Genomic DNA, 9,633 nt, shown 5'->3' with positions numbered 1-9,633 from the left:
AAGATATCAGAAACATTTATGGTATGAAAATCTTAACCCATGGAATTGTCTCTGTATTCAGATGAAGAACTCTGAACTTCTGTAAGGGGATGTGTTGTAGATCAAGCAGTCCATTGTTTGTGGCAGTCTGAGATTTGTAGCCGTGATTTATTAACAGGATTAACAACAGAATTAAAAATCCTTCTGAGAGAGTAGTTTAACATTAAATTCAAATCACAGAATTCAATGTAAATGCAGCCAAAATGAGGTTTTGACATATTAAACCTGGAAACCCTGTCAGGTCTGCATCCCCAGCTGCAACAACTGTACATTGTCATAAACACCTGTCGTTGCAGTTGTTATCAATATAGGAACATTTAGCTAGGTGACTTTGTCAAACATTATGCAGTTCGTCAACATTTTCAGGGTTCCTTTTTTGTAGAAGAAACCACTAAATTAGGATTTTATTTTTTAAAAAGAAACACAAATGATTCCAACACCATGCTGTGGGGTTATACATTTTTTCAAATTCATCACTGCACTGATATACCTTGTGGTGATGTGAAGTTGAAAAAACTGGAAGCCAACTAACGGTCCCCTCAAACAATGTTAAAGAGGGCTGCATGCATCACGTTACTCACTTGCTTATTCTATACCTAATACTTATGCATTCCAACAAATGATGTCAACTCATAAAAAAAGGTAATTTCCAATAGTTCTTATTACAGCAATATATAATGAGTCTACTTGAATTACTTAACTTGCTGTTAGTGTATTATGGTGAAAGCGTTATGTCATCATAGTGATACATTCTAGTTTAAGCTAGAATACTGACAATCTGGGAATTTAGTTTCATAAGAAAAATTCTGTCTTCAACAATATCATCATTATTGCAACAGGCTTGTAAGTTAAAAAAGTTTAAAAAAAATAGTTCTAAAGCAATCAAAAGGTGATGTTTGGTTTTGATGGACAAATGCCTTCCTTACCTCATTGAATTACTTTTTTTCAATATGTTATTATGCGTCGGGAAAATCACACAGCACTGGAAAGGCTGTGTTATGTAGCTGAGATCCCACTCTGCTAGTAGGCAATGCTTTAATGATCATTTGTAGAAATAGAAAGAGGAAATAGGGGATATTTACCAAATAGAGTGAATGAAGCAAGTAAAGATGCATAGTTCATTAATTGACAAATGATGGGAAAAAAATGCCAGAGAGCACCCGCGGGACTAGAACCATTGAAAGGTTGAACAAGTTAAATGATGTAAATTTGAGAAGGAACCGCTGGGCTATAGCTGACCCAACAGCAACGTCTTCCTTCAAGCTATAACACAGTGAACATCAACTAGGGAATTAATGTTCATTTTTTTGAACTCTCAGGATTACCATATTGCACAAATTACTTTCATGTTATCGAAGCCATTAGCGATAAGGAATATATATTCTTCACTTTGAGCTACTCCTGAATATTGGAAGGGGGTTCAGCCTCAAATGAAGGTGAAGATATCAGAAACATTTATGGTATGAAAATCTTAACCCATGGAATTGTCTCTGTATTCAGATGAAGAACTCTGAACTTCTGTAAGGGGATGTGTTGTAGATCAAGCAGTCCATTGTTTGTGGCAGTCTGAGATTTGTAGCCGTGATTTATTAACAGGATTAACAACAGAATTAAAAATCCTTCTGAGAGAGTAGTTTAACATTAAATTCAAATCACAGAATTCAATGTAAATGCAGCCAAATTAGGTTTTGACATATTAAACCTGGAAACCCTGTCAGGTCTGCATCCCCAGCTGCAACAACTGCACATTGTCATAAACACCTGTTGTTGCAGTTGTTATCAATGTAGGAACATTTTGCTAGGTGACTTTGTCAAACATTATGCAGTTCGTCAACATTTTCAGGGTTCCTTTTTTGTAGAAGAAACCACTAAATTAGGATTTTATTTTTTAAAAAGAAACACAAATGATTCCAACACCATGCTGTGGGGTTATACATTTTTTCAAAGTCATCACTGCACTGATAAACCTTGTGGTGATGTGAAGTTGAAAAAACTGGAAGCCAACTAACGATCCCCTCAAACAATGTTAAAGGGGGCTGCATACATCACGTTATTACTCACTTGCTTATTCTGTACCTAATACTTATGCATTCCAACAAATGATGTCAACTCATAAAAAAGGTAATTTCCAATAGTTCTTATTACAGCAATATATAATGAGTCTACTTGAATTACTTAACTTGCTGTTAGTGTATTATGGTGAAAGCGTTATGTCATCATAGTGATACATTCTAGTTTAAGCTAGAATACTGACAATCTGGGAATTTAGTTTCATAAGATTTAAAATTCTGTCTTCAACAATATCATCAATATTGCAACAGGCTTGTAAGTTAATAAAGTTTAACAAAATTAGTTCTAAAGCAATCAAAAGGTGATTTTTGGTTTTGATGGACAAATGCCTTCCTTACCTCATTGAATTACTTTTTTTCAATATGTTATTATGCGTCGGGACAATCACACAGCACTGGAAAGGCTGGGTTATGTAGCTGAGAACCCACTCTGCTAGTAGGCAATGCTTTAATGATCATTTGTAGAAATAGAAAGAGGAAATAGGCGATATTTACCAAATAGAGTGAATGAAGCAAGTAAAGATGCGTAGTTCATTAATTGACAAATGATGGGAAAAAAATGCCAGAGAGCACCCGCGGGACTAGAACCATTCAAAGGTTGAACAAGTTAAATGATGTAAACTTGAGAAGGAACCGCTGGGCTATAGCTGACCCAACAGCAACATCTTTCTTCAAGCTATAACACTGTGTACATCAACTAGGGAATTAATGTTAATTTTTTGAACTCTCAGGATAAACATATTGCACAAATTACTTTCATGTTATTGAAGCCATTAGCGATAAGGAATATATATTCTTCACTTTGAGCTACTCCTAAATGTTGGAAGGGTGTTCAGCCTCAAATGAAGGTACAGACACCAGAAACATTTATGGTATGAAAATCTTAACCCATGGAATTGTCTCTGTATTCAGATGAAGAACTCTGAACTTCTGTAAGGGGATGTGTTGTAGATCAGGCAGTCCATTGTTTGTGGCAGTCTGAGATTTGTAGCCGTGATTTATTAACAGGATTAACAACAGAATTAAAAATCCCTCTGAGTGAGTAGTTAAACATTAAATTCAAATCACAGAATTCAATGTAAATGCAGCCAAAATTAGGTTTTGACATATTAAACCTGGAAACCCAGTCAGGTCTGCATCCCCAGCAGCAACAACTGTACATTGTCATAAACACCTGTCGTTGCAGTTGTTATCAATGTAGGAACATTTTGCTAGGTGACTTTGTCAAACATTATGCAGTTCGTCAACATTTTCAGGGTTCCTTTTTTGTAGAAGAAACCACTAAATTAGGATTTTATTTTTTAAAAAGAAACACAAATGATTCCAACACCATGCTGTGGGGTTATACATTTTTTCAAATTCATCACTGCACTGATATACCTTGTGGTGATGTGAAGTTGAAAAAACTGGAAGCCAACTAACGGTCCCCTCAAACAATGTTAAAGGGGGCTGCATGCATCACGTTACTCACTTGCTTATTCTATACCTAATACATTCCAACAAATGATGTCAACTCATAAAAAAGGCAATTTCCAATAGTTCTTATTACAGCAATATATAATGAGTCTACTTGAATTACTTAACTTGCTGTTAGTGTATTATGGTGAAAGCGTTATGTCATCATAGTGATACATTCTAGTTTAAGCTAGAATACTGACAATCTGGGAATTTAGTTTCATAAGAAAAATTCTGTCTTCAACAATATCATCATTATTGCAACAGGCTTGTAAGTTAAAAAAGTTTAAAAAAATGAGTTCTAAAGCAATCAAAATGTGATGTTTAGGTTTGATGGACAAATGGCTTCCTTACCTCGTTGAATTACTTTTTTTCAATATGTTATTATGCGTCGGGAAAATCACACAGCACTGGAAAGGCTGTGTTATGTAGCTGAGAACCCACTCTGCTAGTAGGCAATGCTTTAATGATAATTTTTAGAAATAGAAAGAGGAAATAGGCGATATTTACCAAATAGAGTGAATGAAGCAAGTAAAGATGCGTAGTTCATTAATTGACAAATGATGGGAAAAAAAGGCCAGAGAGCACCCGCGGGACTAGAACCATTGAAAGGTTGAACAAGTTAAATGATGTAAACTTGAGATGGAACCGCTGGGCTATAGCTGACCCGACAGCAACATCTTCCTTCAAGCTATAACACAGTGAACATCAACTACGGAATTAATGTTAATTTTTTTGAACTCTCAGTATTAACATATTGCACAAATTACTTTCATGTTATTGAAGCCATTAGCGATAAGGAATATATATTCTTCACTTTGAGCTACTCCTGAATATTGGAAGGGGGTTCAGCCTCAAATGAAGGTGAAGATATCAGAAACATTTATGGTATGAAAATCTGAACCCATGGAATTGTCTCTGTATTCAGATGAAGAACTCTGAACTTCTGTAAGGGGATGTGTTGTAGATCAAGCAGTCCATTGTTTGTGGCAGTCTGAGATTTGTAGCCGTGATTTATTAACAGGATTAACATCAGAATTAAAAATCCTTCTGACAGAGTAGAGTAACATTAAATTCAAATCACAGAATTCGATGTAAATGCAGCCAAAATTAGGTTTTGACATATTAAACCTGGAAACCCTGTCAGGTCTGCATCCCCAGCTGCAACAACTGCACATTGTCATAAACACCTGTTGTTGCAGTTGTTATCAATGTAGGAACATTTTGCTAGGTGACTTTGTCAAACATTATGCAGTTCGTCAACATTTTCAGGGTTTCTTTTTTTGTAGAAGAAACCACTAAATTAGGATTTTATTTTTTATAAAGAAACACAAATGATTCCAACACCATGCTGTGGGGTTATACATTTTTTCAAAGTCATCACTGCACTGATATACCTTGTGGTGATGTGAAGTTGAAAAAACTGGAAGCCAACTAACGATCCCCTCAAACAATGTTAAAAGGGGCTGCATGCATCACGTTATTACTCACTTGCTTATTCTATACCTAATACTTATGCATTCCAACAAATGATGTCAACTCATAAAAAAGGTAATTTCCAATAGTTCTTATTACAGCAGGGGTATCCAAACCTGTCCTGGCGGGCTCTATCCATGCCAGATTTTTGGGATATCCCCATCTGGGGATCACGGTTCGATCCCCGGCACCGGCGGCAGATTAGCCCTGCACCATGTGACTCTGGGCAATAGCTGGCGCCGCGGCTAGGGCGGCTGACTCCGGAATCTGGGGATCACGGTTCGATCCCCGGCACCGGCGGCAGATTAGCCCAGCACCATGTGACTCTGTGCAATAGCTGGCGCCGCGGCTAGGGCGGCTGACTCCGGAATCTGGAGATCACGGTTCGATCCCCGGCACCGGCGGCAGATTAGCCCAGCACCATGTGACTCTGGGCAATAGCTGGCGCCGCGGCTAGGGCGGCTGACTCCGGAATCTGGGGATCACGTTTCGATCCCTGGCACCGGCGGCAGATTAGCCCAGCACCATGTGACTCTGGGCAATCGCTTGCTTAATCTTCCCGACGGCCCCTAGCGCCTAGAGACCCTTACGGGTGATTGTGCGCTTTACAAATGTGGATTATTAAAATTATTATTTGGGCCAATTCCAAACCGGTTCGTAAAAGCACATCCGCCCGAATCTGTCGGACAACCACGTACGCCCGGGAGAGGACTGCCCGGGACCCGTGGAGCCCGTCCTGGGCACTCTGACCTGCCGTCGGCCCGGGGAAGGGAGCCCCGGACGCCCGGGACCCGTGGAGCCCGAACTGGGAACTCCGGCATGCCGTTGGCCCGGGGAAGGGAGTCCCAGATACCCGGGACTCGTGGAGCCTGTCCTGGGCACTCTGGCATGCCGTTGGCCCGGGGAAGGGAGCCCCGGACGCCCGGGGCCCGTGGAGCCCATCCTGGGCACTTTGACATGCCGTTGGCCTGGAGATGGAAGCCCCGGACGCCCGGGGGAGGACTGCCCGGGACCCATGGAGCCCGTCCCGGGTACTTTGCCATGCTGTTGGCCTCCTGGAGATGGGTGCCCCGGACGCCCAGGGGACGAATGCCGGGGACGCATGGAGCCCGTCCTGGCCACTTTTCCATGCCGTCGGGCTGGATGGAGCCACGGGCGCCCGGGGGACGAATGCCGGGGACGAATGGAGCCCGTCCTGGGCACTTTTCCATGCAGTCGGGCTGGAGGGAGCCCCGGGCGCCCGGGGGACGAATGCCCGGGATGCATGGAGCCCGTCCCGGGCACTCTGCCATGCCGTCAGCCTGGAGCACCCCGACACCTAGGGGAGGACCACCCTGAAAACCATGGAGCCCGACCCGGGTACTCTGCCATGCCGTCAGCCTGGATGGAGCCCCGGACGCCCGGGGGACCACTGCCCAAGAGCCCGGGGGAGGAATGCCCGGGACGCATGGAGCCCGTCCCGGGCACTCTGCCATGCCGTCGGCCTGGATGGAGCCCCGGACGCCCGGGGGACGACTGCCCAAAAGCCATGGAGCCCAACCCGGGCACTCTGCCACACCCTCAGCCTGGATGGAACCCCGGGCGCCCGTGGGACGAATGCCCGGGACGCATGGAGCCCGTCCTGGGCACTTTTCCATGCCGTTGGCCTGGAGGAAGGAAGCCCCGGGTGGCCTAGGGAGGTGTTGCCCAGGCATAGCCTATCTGGTCCCCTTGGCAGAGAACCACCAGCCCTGGAGGGGTGTCCGGGCGTACCCTGCCCCAAGTAATCCGGAGGGAAATTACCCCCCTTTCTTGCAATCTGTGCACGCGAGGTGACAGAGGGGACCCAAGGCGTGAATGTACCCAACCTCATGGAGCCCTCGCTGGGATCCGGGAGGCGAATGGCACCCCATCAGGACTTCCAGGGAAGTTCGGCCATCTGGTCGCCCCATAGGAAAGCGTTGCGGGCGACCAGATGCTCGAGGGGATCCGGGCGACCAGATGGCCGAGGGAATGTCGGCGATCAGATGGCCGGGCATGGAGGTGAAGCCGCCTGGACTCTCCCCACCCCGTCCCCGTCCCGGGACGAATGCCCGGGACGCATGGAGCCCGTCCTGGGCACTTTTCCATGCCGTCGGCCTGGAGCGCCCCGACACCCAGGGGAGGACCACCCTGGAAACCATGGAGCCCGACCCGGGCACTCTGCCATGCCGTCAGCCTGGATGGAGCCCCAGACGCCCGGGGGAGGACCACCCTGGAAACCATGGAGCCTGACCCGGGCACTCTGCCATGCCGTCAGCCTGGAGCGCCCAGACACCCAGGGGAGGACCACCCTGGAAACCATGGAGCCTGACCCGGGCACTCTGCCATGCCGTCAGCCTGGATGGAGCCCCGGACGCCCGGGGGACGACTGCCCAAGAGCCCGGGGGACGAAGGCCCGGGACGCATGGAGCCCGTCCCGGGCACTCTGCCATGCCGTCAGCCTGGAGCGCCCAGACACCCAGGGGAGGACCACCCTGGAAACCATGGAGCCTGACCCGGGCACTCTGCCATGCCGTCAGCCTGGATGGAGCCCCGGACGCCCGGGGGACGACTGCCCAAGAGCCCGGGGGACGAATGCCCGGGACGCATGGAGCCCGTCTCGGGCACTCTGCCATGCCGTCGGCCTGGATGGAGCCCCGGACGCCCGGGGGACGACTGCCCAAGAGCCATGGAGCCCGACCCGGGCACTCTGCCTTGCCGTCAGCCTGGATGAAGCCCCGGACGCCCAGGGGACGACTGCCCAAGAGCCCGGGGGACGAATGCCCGGGACGCATGGAGCCCGTCCCGGGCACTTTGCCATGCCGTCGGCCTGCATGGAGCCCCGGACGCCCGGGGGACGACTGCCCAAGAGCCATGGAGCCCAACCCGGGCACTCTGCCATGCCGTCAGCCTGGATGGAGCCCCGGACGCCCAGGGGACGACTGCCCAAGAGCCCGGGGGAAGAATGCCCGGGACGCATTGAGCCCGTCCCGGGCACTCTGCCATGCCGTCGGCCTGGATGGAGCCCCGGACTCCCGGGGGACGACTGCCCAAGAGCCATGGAGCCCGACCCGGGCACTCTGCCATGCCGTCAGCCTGGATGGAGCCCCGGGCGCCCGAGGGACGAATGCCCGGGATGCATGGAGCCCGTCCTGGGCACTTTTCCATGCCGTCGGCCGGGATGGTGCCCCGGACGCCCGGGGGACGACTGCCCAAGAGCCATGGAGCCCGTCCTGGGCAATTTGACAAGCCGTTGGCCTGGAGGAAGGAAGCCCCGGGTGGCCTAGGGAGGTGTTACCCAGGCATAGCCCATCTGGTCCCCCTGGCAGAGAACCACCAGCCTTGGAGGGGTGTCCGGGCGTACCCTGTCCCTAGTAATCCGGAGGGAAAATTCCCCCCTTTCTTGTAATCTGTGCACGCGAGGTGACAGAGGAGACCCAAGGCGTGAAAGTACCCGACCTCATGGAGCCCTCGCTGGGATCCGGGAGGCGAATGGCACCTCATAGGGACTTCCAGGGAAGCCCGGCCATCTGGTTGTCGTATTTGTTGAGCCCTGGGAGAGAACTGGGGCTTGGCAGAGCCAGGGTAACAGCAGTTCCCAGTCTGCCAGGTCACCAGGTCTGGGGATATGCTGCCCATGCGCTGCCGGGGCCCGGGCACAGCCTCCGGTGGGCCCTCAGGTGCGTCAGTCTGGCACGGGGATGCTCTGAACCTGCTTGGCTGGGGCCAGGGCTCGACAAATCCACTCGCCCGCTCGACCGGGGCCTAAACGGCATCCTGCTCTTGGCGGGCTTGGGGCTTAGCTTCCAAACCCTACCCCCAGGCCAGGGAGAGCCTCTGCAGGCCCCGATGGACCCCAGCGCCCGGAACCTCGGCTGGCTTGCAGGACGGGGGCTCCAGCACCCCGGGACCTGCCGGACAGAGTTCAAGCCCCAGGCCTGGTCCCATGTTCCGAACCCTAGCCAGGCCGGGGAATGCCTCCCCATGCCCAGAGGGACCCTAGCGCCCAGACCCTCGACTGGCTTGCAGGACAGGGGGCTCCAGCACCCTCGGGGCCTGCCAGATGGAGTTCAAGCCCTGGGCCAGGTCCCAGCTTCCAAACCCTAGCCAGGCTGGGGAGAGCCTCCCCGGGCACCGGTGGAGCCCCGTCCCCAGCACCCGGACCCTCTGGTGGCCTGCGGGACGGAGGCTCGCGCACCCCGGGGCCGGCCGGCCGGAGCTCAAGCCCCGGGCCCGGTCCCACCTTCCGAACCCTAGCCAGGCTGGGGAGAGCCTCTCCGGGCCCCAGTGGAGCCCTGTCCCCAGCGCCCGGACCCTCTGATGGCCTGCGGGACGGGGGGGCTCGCGCACCCCGGGGCCGGCCGGCCGGAGCTCAAGCCCCGGGCCCGGTCCCACCTTCCGAACCCTAGCCAGGCTGGGGAGAGCCTCCCCGGCCCCGGTGGAGCCCCGGCCCCAGCGCCCGGACCCTCGGCTGGCTTGCAGGACGGGGGCTCCAGCACCCCGGGACCGGCCGGACAGAGTTCAAGCCCCAGGCCTGGTCCCATGTTCCGAACCCTAGCCAGGCGGGGGAATGCCTCCCCATGCCCAGAGGGAC

Source organism: Lissotriton helveticus, chromosome 1_2 (genome assembly GCF_964261635.1).
Source record: "Lissotriton helveticus chromosome 1_2, aLisHel1.1, whole genome shotgun sequence".
In the NCBI taxonomy this organism is placed as follows: Eukaryota; Metazoa; Chordata; class Amphibia; order Caudata; family Salamandridae; genus Lissotriton; species Lissotriton helveticus.
The sequence above is the reverse complement of the archived record's forward strand: the minus strand, read 5'-3'. Positions refer to the sequence as shown.